Source organism: Octopus bimaculoides, chromosome 9 (assembly GCF_046866305.1).
Source record: "Octopus bimaculoides isolate indiv1 chromosome 9, ASM4686630v1, whole genome shotgun sequence".
NCBI classification, from domain to species: domain Eukaryota; kingdom Metazoa; phylum Mollusca; class Cephalopoda; order Octopoda; family Octopodidae; genus Octopus; species Octopus bimaculoides.
Window position 1 is genome coordinate 50,398,366 of NC_142936.1, and position 21,650 is coordinate 50,420,015.

General features: G+C 33.3%; 1 protein-coding gene across 12 annotated transcripts in view; it reads right to left on the minus strand.

Moving 5' to 3' along the window:
* The window catches only part of LOC106868354 (N-acetylated-alpha-linked acidic dipeptidase 2), a 1,035,601-nt gene that overhangs the window by 835,279 nt on the left and 178,672 nt on the right, over positions 1-21,650 (minus strand). For 6 of the 12 annotated variants that reach the window (XM_052970679.2, XM_052970676.2, XM_052970681.2 and 3 more), the window contains one exon: positions 10,708-10,735. The exons of the other annotated variants lie outside the window; for them this stretch is intronic. The gene's annotated coding sequence lies outside the window, so the exon portion shown is untranslated. The remainder of the gene's footprint in view (positions 1-10,707; positions 10,736-21,650) is intronic. 12 annotated transcript variants of the gene reach the window in all.

Below are 21,650 nucleotides of genomic sequence, written 5' to 3' on the forward strand. Positions count from 1 at the left end.
TATATATATATATATTCATGCCTTTTAAATATTATTTCCATTATGTATTGTCATGGGAAGAACTCTTAAATAACCAGATAGAAATACATACAATACATATCATGAAGTCAAGTGAAAAAATATTAGCAAAAGTGCTTAGTTTTTTAGAGCACTGTCAATAGAAAATGCAATATATATATATATATATATATATATATATATATACAGGGTGCGTATGATATTTGACGACAGATTTATGTATATAAAAAAACATATATAATAACAGATAATAACTTTATTTATTAAAAAATGCTATGAGGATAAAAATAAACCTTCTCTTCTATAATGTTATTTAATAAAGCTGCCTTCAGCTTCAACAACTGCTTCTATATGACATCTAAATCATCTACATGTTCTAATCAAGTGGTTCTGGTTCATTTTTGACAATACTCTGACTATGGCAGCTTTCATAGAATCTTTGGTGTTATGGGCATATTCATTGACCTCTCTCTCAACAATGCTCTATATGTAATAGTCCAATGGTTTGAGATCTGGGGAATTAGAAGTCCAAATGTTAGGGGTTATCATGTGATCATGAACATTTTCAGCTATCCATTCTTGTTTTACTAGAGCCATGTGTGATAGTGCAGAGTCTTATTGAAACACATATGGCCTTCCACTGCATACACTGTCTATCCAGAGCTTAACAATTATTTCCAGGACCTCAATGTAGGCAGCAGAGTTGACCTTTAAGGCATTGTGGAAAGAAGTAAGGAGGCATCACATGTCCTTCATTGCTAACAACTCCTAAAATCATGACAATTGCAGGAAATTTTGCAAGCATAACACTTGGAAATTCAGAAGGGTCTGCACATAACCGTTTCTCATTTCTTCTGTTAACTTTTTGATCTTGGTCGAAGTTTTTCTCATTTGAGAAAAAACGAAACCAAATCTTTTTCTGCTGGATTTTTCAATTTGTAGTGATTTTCTATTGCTTTTCCTGACAAATTGACCTTCCTCATCATATAAGACTTATATCTAATGTCTTCATAGACAACATTTCTGGCTGTTCATTCTGACACATGGAGATCTTTCACAACTGACCTCTTAGATGTTCTGGGATTGTAATCAATGGTCTGTTGAACTTGCTGGATAAATTCAGGTGTTCTGATGATTTCAGAGTGTTTAGAATGCTTTTTATGCTTTGATACTGGTGATACATTTCCATCTTCAGTCTCTAACTCCTAACAAACTTTGTAGACAAAAGATCCGGCAACTTTTAAAAATCAATATATTTCTAAATCACTATGCTTAGCCTTTATAACCACAACAACAACATGCCTGTTCACTTCTTGAGTAAGCTGAGGGTCTGCCATTATTATTATTGTGTGTACATAGAGAAAGAGAGATTTGGGTTTGAAAAGTTCTTTCAAGCATGTTTAGGACAGGGGTACCTCTATTGCGCTAGTACCATGGAAAATGTATGCAATAAATTCTGTGAAGTGTAAGGATGAGAGTCTTGTGGGAGATATGTTACCTCTCTAGTGCAGATACCACTAAAAAAAGCACCTAGTTTGGGAAGTAGTTAGTATTACAAAAGACAACAGGCTGTAGAAACTGAGTGGAAAATAAAACACGAATGAGATGTGAGCCAATGCTCCATCTATATGAGCAGTTCCCCTAAAATTATGCTTACTCCAATCATGGCAAACCATCCAATCTATGCCAGAATGGAAACAATTATCAGCATAACATGAGAAGAAAGGAAGACAGAGAGAAAGAGAAAATATATTTGTTTGTATATTTGCATGAGAATGAAAATCAGGATCCAACAAATATTGTTCTGTTAAGTACAATTTTATTTTAAAAGTTAAAAAGTAGAACAAAAGAAAGATAATGTGATTTGTATGTGCTAGATTAGTATCCAAATGAAATAAAAAGGAGGGAGGGAAAGACAGAGAGAAAGGGATGGAGAGAGAGAGAGAAAGGGATGGAGAGAGAGAGAGAAAGGGAGGGAGAGAGAGAAAGGGAGGGAGAGAGAGAAAGGGAGGGAGAGAGAGAGAAAGTGAGGGAGAGACAGAGAGAGTAAATGAGAACATTGAAACATAGAAATGCTGGACATAGATGAATTGTGTTCAAAATGAATCAAATAACAATGATTGATTGATATTCACTATCCACCATATTTGCAGCCTGCAAATCATGTTATAAAATTCCAAAGCATTTTGGAATGTCAAAATCTCAAGAACATGAGAAAGAACAAGGTGTATCACATGCAGAATTTCAAATGTTATCCTCTAATTAATATTAAGCTACTAAAATTTGGTACCAAAATCTGCCGCATTTTAATCATGAATGAATAAACTACTGAATTTTAAACAACATTTAACCTCTCTTTCCTTTTCTAGCAGCCTCTCATCCCAATCGCCTTCATTCAACCATCATACTCTCATTCCCTTCACATTGCATCATCCAAGTTCTTCTTTGGGCAACACTTTCACTTCTATTCATCTTCTTTTTCTATCATATTGTCTTGAGTGTATGAACATCATGAAGTGGTGAAAATTCTTAAACTTTAAGGAGTACAAAATAACTTCTACTAGTGTTGTATCTATGATAAAATGCATCCAACATGCTTCATAAAATGGCTGGTGAACAAGCAATGATGACATGGGATTAAGGGGACTTTGATTTTGCTGAAGATATGACAACCTCTCTAGTGTTTGTGCTATGATAAAATTCACCCACTACACTCTAAAGCAACTGGCAATAAAATGAGCATCATAGAAACCAAACTATCTATGAGGTCTGTAACTTTGAATAAGAATTGAGATGTATTGTAACAATCCATTCAGTTCATGCCAGTATGGAAAATGGACATGAAAGAGCTAGTGCGCATGTGTATGTGTGTGCAAGTGTGTGCGCGTGTGCATGTTGGTGTGAAGAGACAATTATCCAAGTGGTTGGTGGTTCATACCCTGTTAGCAGAAGTTTGCAATGTCTATGGGCATGCGACTTAACTATCAACAGCCCACTAGGTATAGCTGTAAAAAAAAAATGTACCACAATATGTTATAAGATCCTTGGTATCAGCAATGGTAATACTAAAATTTCAAAACTGTTTTATTGATTTGCTCTGTTGAGTGCAAATTGTGTTTATGGCAACTAAAATACACTGGAATTCTGTCATACAAGAGTTATTTTACAACCATGTAAGCCTACAAAGATTTTAAATTAAGGATCATTCTGACAAGCCTATCAAGTTAATAGACAGAAAGATGAATATTAGTTCTTTTATCTGCCTAGTCAAACTATGAAACAAGTTCTTAGAATCTAGTATAACAGATTATAAACATAACTGCAGGAGTGGCTGTGTGGTAAGTAGCTTGCTTACCAACCACATGGTACCAGGTTCATTCCCACTGCATGGCACCTTGGGCAAGTGTCTTCTATTATAGCTTCAGGCCGACCAAAGCCTTGTGAGTGGATTTGGTAGACGGAAACTGAAAGAAGCCCGTCATGTATGTATATATATATATATATATATATATATGTGTGTGTGTGTGTGTGTGTGTGTGTGTGTGTGTGTATATGTTTGTGTGTGTCTGCGTTTGTCCCTCCAACATCGCTTGACAACCGGTGGTGGTGTGTTTACGTACCCGTAACTTAGCGGTTTGGCAAAAGAGACCAATAGAATAAGTACTAGGCTTCCAAAGAATAAGTCCTGGGGTCGATTTGCTCGACTAAAGGCAGTGCTCCAGCATGGCTGCAGTCAAATGACTGAAACAAGTAAAAGAGTAAAAGAGTAAAGAGTATAACCATAAAAATAAAAGGAAAAAGAAAAGACTCTTCTAAGATGAACAACAATTAAGTGAAATGTAATTTAAGCTGGCGAATAGGATAATGAGATTGAACAAATGCCTATAGCTATAAATATTAAAATACTTTAATAATCACAATTCTTAATATACCAATAACATGTTGATTCAATCCAGACAAATGATGACTGGAGTGAATGAAGAAGATCTATATTCCATTGGCTGTGAGACGTGAGAGTCACTAGACTGTATAGCATAAAAGTTAACGAAAGCAGCTAAATCTAAAGGAATCAAGAAAACAGCTGGGGATTAGTAAAAGAGAAGGTTGATGTAACATATTTGAAAATGTGATTAATAAAATAACAAATAAGAGTGTCTGACGAGATTGAAACAACATTAATTCCAGTGATCTATGTTTTAAATCTTCTTTGACTGAAGTGCTAATGATTCACCAAAGAGAATTGAAGATCACAGAGAATAAATAAAAAATTTTTAAAATGGCAAGATGCGATTGCGTAGATCCATCAAAGAAAACCAGATACATGAACGGTGGTAATGATAATGGAGATACTGGTGGAGGTGATATAAATGATGCTGTTGATGAGGATGACAAGAAACAGCAACAGTATTTTAAAGTAAGAAAATCCATCTCAATATAGTAAGAAAACTTATAATATTTGAATAAACCTTTCTATGGGTAAGTTTTTGCAGTGATGAGTTGTTGTAACTGGCTGAATTGATTCTCTTTTAATACCAACCCAGCCAAGACCACCCTGAATCTATGATACAAACTTCTACTTTTAAACTGATCTAAACTAGAACCTTACAAAATTTCATGCTGGCTTGTGTTTCAAACACCAGTTTAATAATGACAAAGTTATTTTACGAAAATTCTTTGTCACTTTTTAAAACCAATTGAAATGAAAGCAGTGTGTTTCATCAGAAACATAACTACCCTATGGACATCATAAGAAAACTGGAATATAATTTTAAAAACATAAGAACCTAAAGTAGATCACAATACAGCTATTCTTCTGTACTGTATGTATGTATATGTGTATGTATGTATGTATGTACATATATTATTGGTTATGAAACTGTTAATTAACAATAGGTTGCAAAAAGAAATACATGAAAAATAAACAAGTTAAGGATGGCTCATATTGTGACACAGATTAACTTTTAAACAATTGAAAAGGCGTACTTAATCGAAACATCTTTGATAGAAGAGAGCAGAAATAAAAATGATTTTATATGCTATTACTGACTCTTAAGTTAGCTATATTTGAATGTTTATTACTACTCCTTTCTTTAAGTGGCTGAATGGTTTTAAAATGCCAATTAACAATCATTGGCAGCAATGTTGTTTTATACACCACATATTATTTACAAGCTTCCATTAAAAAATTGCTACTATCTGAAGGTTCCAACATTACTCCATCACTTACGATTGCTATCAACATCACGAAAGTGAGTGAAGTAGTTTCTTATTAATTGTTCAACTTGCTGATCTACCTAGTAAATCATCCCCACTAACTCCCTACCTACTTTAGAATCACTCTGAAACATTCAAACAGCTTGCAATTTTTAATAGCTGCACTCTTCATCTCCTTCAGCAGAACTACCTGAAACTTTACAATAGCATGGACAACACTTCAACCAGAAATAACGACAATGAGAACAAAAATGGCATTGAATTTCTCCATTAATGAAATCAGTAAGATATTCCGCAGAAGTTTTATTCCTGCAGTTTACATCTTGATCATCCTGATAGCGAATATTCAAATTTCATTTGAGGAAAGTAAAAACCAAACATTCTTTGTTGTACAATAGAAAGAGGAGGTAAAGTAAAAAGACCTATTCAATCATTTGAAAAAGGATACTAAAGCAGGATGTTATAAAATTATAAATAAATCCAAAAAGAATACAATGATAATAAAGTTCTATACATTGCCAAAAAGATTTAGGTAATTAATCAAGTAAATTTCTTTACATTGAAATAACTTACAAATATACTCAATTACAAAATCTTTGAAAAATACAAATATGTTAAAAATCAAAACTACACAATATAACACAGCTGTCTCTTTTATCTATTTTTAGTTCTTCCTTTATTCATTGTTGGTTTCTATTAAATAACTTTTTAAAAATTAAATGTGATGCCAATGCTGCATTTGGTTGACTTCTTTTGATTCTTAAGATGCTGGTTTACACAGGAAAAAAATATATTCTAGAAATACTGTAATGGCACTAGTCTCACAGAAATTCTAACATAAAAACTTAAAAACAACTACACAAAAACTATCATGAAGCAAACAACAAAAAGAGACTACAGAAGAAAAGTCATGTGATTACATGAGAAACTCCTTTAATGACTTGTACAAGCACAGATGGTATGGAGCCAAGAAAACACAGACTAATTTAGTATCCTTAAAATCATGATAATCAAGTTATCCTCTCATCTTATTGAATCCTGATTCAATAGTTCCAACCATTCTGATAGGAATAATTTTTGGAATGTCTTCCATAATAAAAAAAATATCAATTCTGCAGAAATTTCTTTTGTGGCCCCTGAGAAAGTTGTTTAAGCTCAGCATTATGTACAAAATGTTCAGCACTTATCTCATGCACTTGCATGAGTTGTTTCTAGAAGAGATGTGTCCTCCTCAAAGTACCTATTAATATATATGTGGACTGATGTAGCATGATGTATTTTTTTCTTTTTCTTTTTGCACAGTTAGGAATGTAGTAACATTCTGGAGATGTGCTAGGTTAGCAACACACTAATTAACTAGTGGTAGAATCAATTAACCATGATGACCTTGACTTTAAAATAAGCATATAAAAAGGTGGGTGGGTGCATGTCTAAAAAACTAAGCAATCATAATTCATGACCATGGGAGGATAGCGTGTTGATAAAAATGGAGAAAGTATACAACTAATTATATAACTATGCAATGCTCTTAATTAATCATAACATTTCTTCTCTCAATCCCAATTATTATCATCACTTTTATCAAATAAACAAATCCTTATTTACATTATTATTATAATTTGTTATCTGTCAATCTTCTCTTGAAGAGGGGAGCTAAATTTACTGTAGCATCTTCATGTGACTGGTTATTGGTTGCATATCCATTACTTTTTTGCATATATCACTGGCAAATTATGATTATTACATAACTCCTGGCTTCCTGAAACAGCTGTTGACTTAAGGCCTTACATAATTTCTCTATATTTTAATTTATATTGTGCTCCACGTGTATATATCAAACTCAACAGTGTTTATCTACATGACTACCTCCATTATTATCAAATTGTTGCATCCCTGAAGACTGAGCATGCCATATTGCTAGAATAGCATTTATTAATTTTTTCCATGTTTTTTGTCTTTCCACCTGTACTTAGTCCTCAATGATTTCATAGAGTTTATTCCATTTTTAAAGCTGGTATAGGATTGACTTATTAGCTGATATACTTCTCTTTTTAACATTTCAACCAATTATTATAAATAACATACTAGACTAAAATATTATCCAGTTTTATTCTTTTAAATCCTGAGTTTATGAGTTTATATTGCCATTTGGGGTGATTCTGTCTCCCATTCTTAGAAGTATAATAAAATAAATACCAGACATGTATGTACCAGTGTGAAATCAATCAACAGTTGTAGCCTTCACCTACAAATATGTGGCTTGATGCCAATGAGTTGTGAGAAACCACTGTGAACGTAATTAAGTATTGATGCAAGAGTAAGGAATTTGACAAGAAATTTCACAACAACAAGTTGTGCATGTTTTCATTCTGGGCTGAAATTTTACAAAGTCTTACTCATTAATCTTATTGATAATGAAAGATGGAAAGAAAAAAACAAAAAACAAAGTAATATAATGATCTAAAATCAATTAACTATAACACCTCCCTTAGTGGGAATGGAATTGTGCATAAGAATGAAATCTTTATTACTGAAATAAAATTCCTTCAATCCATCACTTTAAGTTACAAATATAAATGAATTTAACAAAAAACAAAACATTATGAAAACAAAGAAACAAAAAACACGGCAGTATAAGGTGACAGTGACAATTAAAAGCTAGAATTAATTTCTAAAACTTAAAAAAAAAAGTCAAATAAAATAAAAACCACTTTAGCTTATCAATAAAGAATTTTCAGTGTTTTGTTATTTTTTTTAATTGTGTCATAGAGTGTTTTTGTTTTGTTCAATTGCTTTTTCTTTTACAAGTCATGAAATTAAACAAACAGTTTAATGTGTTGCCAATCTAACAGCTTAAAATTTTGATAAAGTTTTCTATTACAGGTTTTAATTTATTTTTTTATTCATTTAAACATTTGGATTTCAAAAACATAAATAAATGAATAATAAAAGCTGACAAAAACAGAACAAAACAAAAAAAAAAAAGCAGGACACAAAAAATTCAATTCATTACTAATGTTTAAAAGTTAAAACAAAATCAACCCCCCAAATTAACAAAAAGTAATAAATAAATGGTAGCCATAAAAATCAAAGAAACAAAAAAAGCAAAATACAGGAACAACAATAAGTTGAGAAAAGATAATGCTATTGATTACTAATAGTGTGTAGATGCTTGATTATACAGATGTTAATCAATCGTAAACAGCCAATATGGTGTGTGTGTGTGTGTGTTATTTCAGGTTTCTTGTGAGCACTATTGGAGGCATGTAAACTACTAAAACTTGTTGTATGGTTGGGTCATTGATGACAAAATTGACACATTGCTAGAAACTTCAAAAAGACAAAAATACTATCTGTCAAAATTATAGCTGAATCCAACATGGCGGGTCAGTGGCCATCAACAATAGCACAGATATAAAAAAAAAAATCCTAGATTGGTGACTGGTGCATTGTAAGCTCACTAAGAATGAGGCACTGGTGAACTTTCATTACATTGTAACTTTAGGAGAAAGTAAACTAGTCTTGACCATATGGAGTATCTTCAGCACCAGTTGAAGACCACAGTGGTCCTATATGCTGATCCTGCAGCTCATTTTGGGATCACACCAATAGGGTGGGGAATATCTAATGAGGTATAGTGAAGCTTCATTGGAACTAAAATTCTGCACAAATAATGCTAAATTTTCACCTCTATTTCTTTTTTAAACCTGCAGAAAAAGGGAGGTGGTGACAGACCAGAGGGGTTGACAAACCTGAGGTGGTGACACACTTGAAATAGTGACACACCTGGCAGATTAGAAACATAGGTAACTTATGTTAAACATAGTCATCTCCATGTAGTCAGTGATCTTCTTTGGATGTAAATGGACAGTTGTCAACTATCTATGTATACATGCCTGTGAATGTATGTATAATGAATGAGAAACTGCATCATTACCATGATGCCGATTTTGTTTTCTAATAAAGAAATCTAAAGCTAAAATTGAAGTCATGTAGAATTAATTATCTAATCAAATAGAAGGGCATAACTCTTGTGGTGACATATCAAAACTGTAAAACTAAAAGCATCTGAATGTTTCCTTTGGTTGCTTGCTAATCGTTTAAACAAATAGCAATCAAGATTTGTTCATGAGATACTGAAGCTCAGAGTTAGTAGAAATAAGACACAGTGTTATGACATTCATGCTTTTCTCAAGAGCAATAGTACTCTAATAACATTTTATAACGCTGTAGCCAACATTATCCTTCATCCTTCTTTAATCTTTTCCCATTTCATACTTGAGGAGAAGGGATGACCTGCAGATACACAACAACTACAAAGGCAGATAAGGCATGAAAAAGAAAAAGTCCAGCTTATCTACTGCAAGTAAACAAACCTCTAATCATGGGAGCAGCTTACATTGAAAATTTTCAAAGTACAAATATCAATAATCATAAAATAAAACTCATAATTATTGTAATATTACTGCACTAATTATTGTATTAGTATTTGTTTCATTGCACAATGGCTCTTGTCATTTGATACATCAATATAAGCCATTATTATTGCAACTTGAACTGTAGTATTTTGCTTTTCATTTGTATTTATATACAATAAATGAGAATTTAATTGAAAAGAACTTTTCTTGATCTCTCTCATAAACAATAATCAATTATTCCTATCTTTTGCAATCTCCATAAATCCATAATGGCCAAAATAGCTTTGATCTTCTTGCATTCTTTATTCAAAGCCAAAAATGATTTTGGCCTTTGAAACTTCTAAATTCAATATAAACCCCATACATTGCTCGGTTTTTCAATGGTTCATCTCTACCAATTACTGCACATTTTGTTGTTGTTGTTAGAATTCAGAAGACAAGTCAACTGATTGACGCACCATATCTCACATATACATGTTAATCTCTTCCAGGTTTACAAACAGATGTTCTCCGTTTGCCTCTTCTACAGTTCCTACAACAGTTTATGCACAACATAATTGCAGGCTGCACCACAAATACAACAGAAAATCCTTTGAATCATTCATCTCACTGCATATAGTACCCTCCACTACATTAGCCATCCAATGCTTTGCATAACATTACTTGTACAAAAGCACATTGCACATTGTATAAGAGGCTTTATATTAATGCACAGGTTTTATGTTAACAATACCACTTAAATTGAGAAATGCTTGAAGTTATAAGCCTGCTGTTGTGTTTCTATATAAAATACGTTCTGGCAATAATAATAGAAGCTAGGAGCTATATACTTGTGACAATTATTTCTTACAAAAGCATAAAATGTTAGATATATACAGACAGGTGAACATGAACATAGCATTCTTAATGTTACTCATGTGTGAAGTAGTAGGATTGTTAAGTGAAAGTGGACTACTGTGAACTTAACAATTCATTGAGAACTTATTGTAACATCATGACACATGTCACAAGAATAACAATAACATATGAAACAGAAATAAAACAAGCTCTCTCTTACCAGCAGAAGTTCCAGAAATGACACTCACCTACAAAAGAAGGAATATATTTATAAGTATTATATAAATAGCCATATATATATACATAATAGATTTTTAAAATTGTCAGTGAAGAAAACTAAGAACAAAATCACAATTTCTTTGTTACATTCATATGCATACACACATACATACATTTGGCCCACTTTTGCCCTTTATAATGAAAACCTATCCATTGTGCATTATGATTATATTTTCCTAAAATATGTTCTGCCATTACTGGATTCCATGGGTTATCTGACTACAATATTTTATAATCTTTAAATTAAGCAGCTGGGTGTCATTGAAGTATATAATATATTTAACCCTTTAGCATTCAGATTACTCTGTCAAATGTAATATTTCTTCACATTGCTTTGAATTAATCATGCATTATCTTGTAGCATTGAGTTTCCAATGATGTAATTGTTTATTTTAAGAATAACATTGTAGGATAGGTGTGAGGGTTTGGCTAGTTTGCACATAAAACAGAATATTTTGAGCAGGTATGTATGGCTGGCTTAAATACTAAAGGGTTTAAAATGTTGAAAGACACGTACAGACTTCACTCAAACAATGAACAATAGTAATAACTTTATGTTAAAACAATGGAAATGAGACCAGTACCAGCAGCACTAAGCTTTGCCCAATGTTATAGAAATTATCAGAGAAAGTCCCTTAGCTTATGATCTTCTTTTTAAAAAGATGTGATCCTATGTAAAATTTAAGCTACTTAGGTGTGGAAATAGAGCCAACGATTTGGAACATACATATATTCACTTTTATATTATTAAGAGAGAGAGAGAGAGAGAGAGAGAGAGAGAGAGAGAGAGAGAGAGAGAGAGAGAAACTGATTTATGTGGAGGGAATGCCTGCATACATAGATTGGTGTGCATAAACATCTGTTGAAGTAACATAGATCTCAGTCTGCATGAGCAATAAACTGATATGAATGAGTGCAGGAATGTGTATATTATTCTTGTATCTGCATGAGGTATACATATATTTAAATGATATATGGACGTAATTATATCAATATGATGTCTAATTACAAATATATCTGTATATGGCTATTAAACATTCGACTGTATATGTGGGTTCGGTAATTAGGTATATGTGTCAGTATGATATTTAGATGAATGCATTAGCATATGCTGCTTCAAAGAAGTTACATTTATATGTTTGAAATCTTGCACATGTGAATGTAGAAACAATATTCATAAAGATAAATTTTTAAATCTCATACAAGCTTACAAACACATACACAAAAACATATCATCATCATCATCGTTTAACGTCCGCTTTCCATGCTAGCATGGGTTGGGCGATTTGACTAAGGACTGGTGAACCAGATGGCTACACCAGGCTCCAATCTGATTTGGCAGAGTTACTACAGCTGGATGCCCTTCCTAACGCCAACCACTCCGAGAGTGTAGAGAGTGTATGTATATATATTTATATATATATATAAACTCACACATTTTGTCATTCATTTTTAAGTCTTTTTTCATGCTAGTTTGGGTTAGATCAATATATCATCAAGGTATTTATAGCCAGATGCCATTTGTGTTGTTAACCTTTAACTGGTTTTGAAGTGAAAGAAAAATTATACATTAAATCACACACACACATACACAATTGCTTCAGCATTTACACTGGCCAAACCTAGCTCAAACATTCTACCAGTTTTATGTTCAAACCAACTGGATTTGTTCTTTTACATCTACCCTGCAATATCCTTCTAAAAATATACAATCACATCATCAATATTTCAAAGCTACTAGTTATTACATAATTAATTCAAAACAATGTGAATGCATAAGCATTACATTTGACAGAGTAATTTGATTGCTAAAGGGTTAAAATACAAATATAAGGAAGTACTACAAGAAAATACTAAAGTGTTGGCTTTAAAATTAATAGTCACAAGAGTAAGCTTGGGAATGTTTGCACACATAACATTACAGTTGTGAGAATGAAAAGGAAACTATTTAACATGTGAAAGAGATGTAGGCACACCACACCATCTGGTTTAACCCTTTAGCATTTAAACCAGCCATATCCAGCTAAAATATTCAACCTATTTTACGTTCAAGTTGACCAGATCTAGTCTCTCACCTCTATCTTACAATGTCATGCTAAAAATAAAGTCACATCATTGAAATCACAAAGATATGAGACAATGCAAGATTAATAAATTAATTTAACACAATCCAAACAAATGAGCATTATATTTGATTGAGTAATCTGAATGTTAATGGGTTAACACCCTCTGGCCTGGTTCACAGGTCTCTTAAGTGGAGTTTGCTCTGTGGCAAGTATTTGAGTTTCTACGGTGGAGAGCTGGCAGAAATGTTAGCACGCTGGGCGAAATGCTTAGTGGTATTTCGTCTGCCATTAAGTTCTGAGTTCAAATTCCGCTGAGGTCGACTTTGCCTTTCATCCGTTTGGGGTCGATAAATTAAGTACCAGTTATGCACTGGGGTTGATGTAATCGACTTCATCCCTTTGTCTGTCCTTGTTTGTCCCCTCTATGTTTAGCCCCTTATAGGCAATAAATAAATGAGTATTTGAGTTTCTATGACATTTTGATGAGCTGTACCCTTTATATTTCCCCAAGAATACCCAAAATTAGAATTAAACCCACTGGTTAATTCTAAGGCTACCAATTTAAGCTGATACAGCTTTGCACCAATACCATTACAGACATTGCACAAAAGAAACTTCCGGGGTGCAATGTTTCACACATGCATGCATGTATGTGTGAGTGTGTGTCACATAACATTGTCTCATTGCATCAAACAACTTCTCTTTAGGGACATAAAATACTTCAGATATCAACTGCTACTCTACAAAGCTTAAATATGATCCATGCTAAAATACTGTTCTCGTAGAAGAAGGTACTACTGCTTTTATGTTGCTACACACACATTCTAGGTAAAATCCAAAAGAGGGCAGTTTAACTAAACGCTAAATATTGAACCACTAACAATCAAATATTAGTTCATGAATGTATGGTTTCCTTTCTGCCTCTTTTATTTATCTCTACTATATCCCTCCTTTTGAGCTAATAGCAGAAAACACTGTTCATTCATGCTAATTTGTTCTAACTTTCCTCCTCTTCTTGATACCTTTCGTGCATTCTATCTCCCAACACTCACTTCAGACATTTTAGCTAATCTTTCATCCTCAGAACTGCAGTCTTTTGGAATTTTTTGAACCTGTAGATTGCTCAATTCAAACATTAACTGCACCAATCTCACCAATTTCAGAGAGACTGCAATTGTCATGGGCACTGTCCCACTTTCTCTGATTCTTTTATATAGAAAAGAAATTGATGAATGATATAATTATTTCAAAATTCTATATATAATATGCAGTAATATGCATAAGCTAAATAAAAGTGAAGCAGTATTTTGTGTTAAAATTTACGACAGACATTATCTAAAGTCTCTGAAAGAGCATTTATTTATAGATGCTGCATTTCATGCAGCTAGTTTAAATTGGCACCAGATTTAGTAAGACTAATTATGCATTGATATATGCTTCTAGTAATAAATGGTCAGGCAATTAACATTTACTGAACAAGTACATTGAATAAATAAGTCTTTTTTTCTTTTCTGCTTTTTTTTTTTTAATAGCATTTCAGAAGCATGTATGAGGAAGAACTTATTCTAAAAAGTCTACAAGAAATATGTACTCCTTAACCCTTTAGCATTTAAACTGACCATATCAGGTCCAAATATTCAACCCATTTTATGTTCAAACTATCCAGATCCTGCATCTCACGCCTACCCTACAATGTCATTCTAAAAATAAGCAATCACATCACCAAAATCTCAAAGATATGAGATTATGCATGATTAATTCAAAACAATGTGAATAAATGCATTCACGGAGTAATGTGAATGCTAATGGGCTAAATTGTGAATACTGGAAAAAAATAACTAACAAGTTGCCTCTCTGAACAGCCATGGTAAATTAACTGATGATGGTTTCAAATGAGAAAAGAAATCAGGTCACAAATTCAGTTTACTGAGAACTCACAGCTGCACCATCATGTTCATCACATTATAAATAAATGAATAAATCTAAATTAATCAATTCCTGAATTAAAAATAAAAGGTTTCATTTGGTTTTTTTTTTTTAAATCTTGAAACTCAAATATTTCAAGGGTAAATAGATAAAAATAAAGAAAACAAATTCTGATGGGAACTGAAAATAATGGCAACGAACCAAGTCATGATAAATATTATTTATAATGAATAAATAAGTAAACAAATCAGAAAACAAAATATGTAACTGCAATATGTATTTATTCTTCTTTGAAGAGAGATAATTAGAATTAACAAAAAATAATGAATCTTTCTTTTTATATGTATATATTTTTATTCCTTGACACATGGTTTAAGAGGTAAAGAATTCATCATTTTTACGCACACATTTTGTTTCACTTAAAAAGAAACACTTAATATTCTTGATCAAAATTAATCTTCGTTTGCAGGCACATGGATAGAAATTCAAAGGACTTGTATATCCCCTAAATGCAACAAACAACTGATTAAATTACACACAAATATATATATATATATATATATATATATATATATATATATATATATATATATATATATATATATACATACACACACACACATATTTATATATACATATATATACATATACATACATATATATACATATATATACATATACACACACATATATATACACATACATACACACACACACACACACACACACACACACACACATATATATATATATATATATATGTGTATGTATTTGTGTGCCTGTGTTTACACCCCTCACCATCGCTTGGTGTGTTTATGTCACCGTAATTTAGCAGTTCGGTAAAAAGAGACTGATAGAATAAGTGCTAGGGTTAGAAAGAATAAGTCCTGGGGTTGATTTGTTCGACTAATGATGACGCTGCAGCATGGCCAGTCAAATGACTGAAACAAGTAAAAGAGAAAAAGAATATAAATATGTATGAGTGTGTGTGTGTGTATGTATATATATATATATATATATATACAAGACAATAATATGTGAAATATGGGCTATTACAAAGAGAAAAGAACATTCATAAGCTACAATGCAAAGGGCTATGAAATGATCCATCCTAAGAAGATCACTGATATGAGCATATCCAAAATAAGGCAATTTGAGAACAGAGTAGAGTGAATGATGTGATTGCAAAATACCTAAACTATTTGAGGAATATTTGGTTGTTATTTCTGGAAATATCAGCAGCCATGGAATGGTTCCTTTAATGCTATGCAGACTGAAGAGTTGTTATAGTAGATAAACCTCTTATATCCTTTTAGATATTGCAACATATTCCATGTCTATTTGGTATTCTAGTAGTAGATGTTACTGATGTTTGAATTTCTCTTAAATATCTTTCAATAATTACTGCCATTTTAAACTCTTAGCTCTGGAAGCAACAAAGATACACCTAAATAGTCATTACATCTGCTATAAATAGCCGTAGAATATCCCTCAAATGAGACCCTGCCACTTAGAGAAAGGAAAGAACACATTAAATAATGAATAATGCACAATGCCAGAAGGATGGGCAAGATGGTTATGGCTAGAATGTCTTTGGTCACAGTTCTGTAGTTCCAGCTAGATTCACAACTCATTGAGGAAGCTTCTACATGTAAGTTCAACTGGCTAGAAATAATAGACAAATCATGCAAAAAATAATACAAAAACTACAACTTCTTTTGTAAAAAACCATTTGATAATTTAACTTTTTATGAAAAGACAGGATTGGCATGGCAAGACTAGTTTTGGTGGTAAATCTTCTTGGTAAGGATCAAGGACTAAATACTGACAATGATCACATTTGACAATGGGATATGAGGTAAAACAAAACAAAAATATATTCCTTCTAGAGTTACTTTTCTTGAGTCAATTCCAATCATCCACAATTCTATTAACTCAACTACTTTGCTTGTAGTAGCTTTTATATTATCAACAATAACAACAAATAAAGTCTAGTAAAATATAAATTTCCCATTAACAAAGACATTGAAGAGGGTTCTATAGATATTAGAAGAATGATTTAGTTCAACCAGAAGGCAGTAATATTTTAAATAACATCCTATTGGATTTTGGTGGAATGAATGACTCAATGCCAATCAACAAAAAAACTATAAAGAAAGAAATACATAGCAGGAGAGAAAGGTTTCCCATTAAATTCTTAACTTAAACAAAACTATAAATTCAAAAATGCCTACATGTGTGTTAATGTAATCTTTAATTACATACATGCTCTCTCTTGTCACCATATTTTTGTTGAAATCACTGCCTTTGTTGCAATTAATTAGATAAATAATGAACAATTTAGAAAACTACAGTAATTATTAAATTGTTGTTTGGAACATAAATTAACATGCACTTTTAGCTTGTTTTAAAACAGGAAGTTTGCATCATAGGATCAAGGATAATCTCAGGCAGGTTGGTATCAAAAGGTTTCACATCATCTTCACCATCACTATCATTCTACATCTGTTATCTAAGCTGGCATGGACTGGACAAGTCATTGTTGTCTTAGTCAGAGATTATTTGGAGTTATTACCTAGGAGGTCAAGCACAAACCACTTTACAGAATATATTGGATGCTCTTTTTGTGACACAGGAATGAATGATATCATCAAGTAAAGAAGAGGAAGCCCTCTCAATTAAGTGTGGTTGTAGTGGCAGCAGAAGAAGTGGTTTTATGCTTGGTGCTGAGAAGTTAAAGTATGGTAGAAGCATAGGTACAAGCATCTTACTATGGAAGACATGCATGTCTATCTTGCATTACATCAGAGTGGGTGACCACTAGCTGGAAAAGAATAGGGATGTTGGTAACAAGGAGTCAGAGCACACTGTCATGGCACAAGAAGATGAATATAAGAAAGAAAGAATACATAATGAGGTGTAGCTTGTTAAGTTCAGAGAAGTGTGAGAGGAGAGTCACAGGTGGTTACAGACAGACGGTCAGAGATTAATGTATACACACACACACATATATACACTCACATATAAATACACATACATGTACATACCTATATATTTATTTATGCACACATACATGTACATATATATGAATACATATCCACACACATATGCAGATTCAAGTTTGTACAAATATAGTATACACTCAGATACATGTGCGCGCATGTGCATGCACACAAACACACACAAATGCATACTCATGTACATACCCATATATTTATATATGCACACATACATATATATGTATCCACACATATACACACAGGCTCATGTTTATACAAATATAGTACAGACACACAACGTGTCTATGTGTAACCATGAGTAACCACATATATAAAATCTAACACAAATACTCATATGTGCTAGCTTGTGTGTCAGTGTGTGAAACTGTACATCCATATACTCACATAAACACAATCAAACAGGCAACTATACAACTCACGAAACACTATTGACCATTCTAATTATATTAGTTATGTATGTGACATTATGATGCTTTATCGGGATCAATTAACAGAACACCCATTGCAACTAGGGTCATTGATGTTGTAATTTTTTTAATTTTCCTTTTTTTTCTTTATGTTTTTCTAGAACTATCACCTTTACACCAATTCCCTACAGTTCTACACATTCCAAAATACACAAGGACTCCTACATAAAAAAAAAGAGAGAGAAGGAAAAGAAAAAAAAGAAAATTGCTGCTACACGTGTTTGCAGCAACATAGTCTTGTAGTACACAGAACTAATTTTTGTCCAGCACATTACTGGCAGACCAGGTCTGCTACAAAATTAATGTTACATCTTGCTTTTGTTTCTTTCAAATACAGAACAGCAATTGTTTCTAACATAGGTACAAGGTCAGAGATTCGACGGGGATGGTTCATTGATTACATTGATCCCAGTCCTTGACTGGTCTTTATTTTATTGAGCTGAAAGGATGAAAGGCAAAGTTGACCTTGGCAGGATTTGAAACCAGACAGTAAAGAACTAGAAGCGAAGAACCGCAAGGCATTTTGTCTGATGCTCTAATGACTCTATTAATCCACCATCTTCATTTATGGAATAACAACAACCAATATTCTTATTTTTAATATTATGCTTTGCAGTAAGGTGGTGAAGCTGGCAGAATCGTTAGCATGTTGGGAAAAATGCTCAGCGGCATTTCGTCCATCTATACATTCTGATTTCAAATCCTGCTGAGATCAACTTTGCCTTTCATCCTTTTGGGGTTCAATAAAATGAGTACCAGTAGAGAGCACTGTTGTCAATGTAATTGACTTACCCTGCCTCCTGAACTTGCTGGCCTTGTGCCAAAATTTGCATTATAAAGTATAGAGCTAACAGAACCATTAGCAAGCCAGGTAAAATGCTTAGTGGTATTTCCTCCATCTTTAGATTCTGAGATCATATTCTGTCAAGGACAACTTTGCCTTTCATCCTTTCGGGGTCAATAAAATGAGTAACAGTTGAGTACTGGGGGTGATTTAATCAACTTAGCCACTTCCCCTAACTTGCTGGCCTTGTGCCAAAATTTGAAATCAGTATTATGCTTACAAGTATTTGTTCTAGATTTTATATCATGAGTTCAAATCCCAAGGTCAGCTTTGCCTTTTGTTCGTTCAGGGTCCACAATATAAAGTACCAGTCAAGTAGTGGGGTTGATGACATTAAGTAACCCACTTCCCTCAAAATTCTTGATCTTGTGCCTAAATCAGAAACTATAACTTTTAGTAACAGAATTAATATTGGTTTCAAATAATCTTAGCACAAGACCAGCAATTTTAGGGGAGGAGGTAAGTTCGTTACATCACCCCAACCCTCATCCACACCCTCCCCTTCCCCAGTGTTCAACTGGTACATATCTTATCAACCCCAAAAGGCTGAAAGGCGAAGTCAGCATTGACAGAGTCTGAACTCAAGACAGCGAAGCTGGATGAAATGCTAAGCCTTTTGCCCAGCACAGTAACTATTCTGCCAGCTCACCACCTTAGTGACAGTTTTAACATTCTTTACTCGAGTATTACAGCTGTTAACAGTAAAATGATGGCTTTAGTTTTTGCAACCTTTAGTTGTATTTCGTCTTAGTTCAAATATCATCAGAGTTCATTTTAAATTTTCTTTCTCTTTAGGTTAGCAAAATATGCACCAGTGACATTGATTAAATAGACTAACCCTTTCCCATAAAACATGTAGCCATGTGTCTAAGCAAGAAGAAACCGTTATTATTGTTCAGGTAGATAGTGATGTGTTAAAAAATGTATGCAAAATTCATAGTTAATTAAAATTTGTGTTTAAGCATAAGAAAACAAAGCGAAAAAAACTAACAACTATCGTTAGTAATTATCAAAGAAAAGAGGAGATAATTACAAAAAAATTAAGAATTAATTTCACAGAAAATTTAATTCTCATGCTTACAGAGAAGTGTCAAGGTTAGTAATTCCTCTTTTATTTCTTCTATCAACTCATGGCTACAAAATGAAAGGCAGATTAACAGAAGTACAGATGGTAACAGAGCACTAGTAATGGCGCAGATAATACAGCAGTGGACAAGAAGTAGTCTTGCTGTCATCATCATTATCCCCATTTAATGTCTGCCTTCCATCCTGGCATGGGTTGACAGGAGCCAACCAGGTAGGAGCCTGCAGCAGAACTCTGTGTCTGTTTTGGCAGGGTTTTTTATGACTGGATACCCTTCCTAACACCAACCACCCAGCAGAGTGGACTAAGTGCATTTTACGTGGCATAAGCACAGGCGAGGTCGGTTCTGGCATGGTTTTTACAGCTGGATGCCCTTCCAAATGCCAACCATTTTACAGTACACACTTTTTTCTATTTTTTAGTCAAGAGGAAAGGTGGTGTCCATAACCTTTGACAGGGCTTCCAGGACTAATAGAAGGGAAGAATGTATCATTAAACCTGAGATTACACCCAAATACTTGCAACAGAGTGGACTCCATTAATGGTAACCAAGGTGTCAGGTGATGGGATTAAATTAGATGATGGATCATTAAGTCTACCACCTAAACAGGCTATGATAGGATTTGAACTCAGAGCACAAAGAGCTGAAGTGAATACCACAAGACATCTGGTCTGATGATTTACCTGTTGTGCCAATCCACTATCCTGGATTAGTACATTTTTTTTTATCAACTCTGAGAAGATGTAAGGCAAAGTTTACTCCAGCAGAATTTGAACTTAGCAAACAGGTACAATTTTTTACATTATCTGCTTTGACCCAGCACACTAACAACTCTGTCACTTTGCCACTAATTATGGGGTCGATAATTTATATATTAGTGAAAAACTGAATGTGATTCATTTGATTATAGCAAATTCTAAACAGAGCAAAATTTCTACTGATAGGAAAAATCATGAAAAACTGCATGTATTTTATGTTGAGCTAAATTTGTGGTAAAGTGAGTCTAGGATACAGTTTCAATTCCAAGTGAAAGCTATTCTGCTTTATTTATCTCACTTTAATGCCTGGACTGGGCTCTGTGTTGTGTTCTTGAGCAAGACACTTTATTTTCACGTTGCTCCAGTTAACTCAGCTGTAGAAATGAGTTGCAACATCACTGGTGCCAAGCTATATCATCCTTTGCCTTTCCCTTGGATAATATCGGTGGTGTAGGGAGGGGAGGCTGGTATGCATGGGCAACTGCTGGTCTTCCATAAACAACTTTACCCGGACTTGTGCCTCAGAGGGTTACTTTCTAGGTGCAATCCCAGGGTCATACATGACAAGTGGGTTTTTATCCTTTACTCCACTCTTTGGAAAGGATGACTTCCTAATTACTCAATCACATATCACAGGGTTACTTGTAAACAGAAATAAAAGAAGAATATTATTACTAATAACTACTATATATAGTTATTACTAATAAATACTATATAT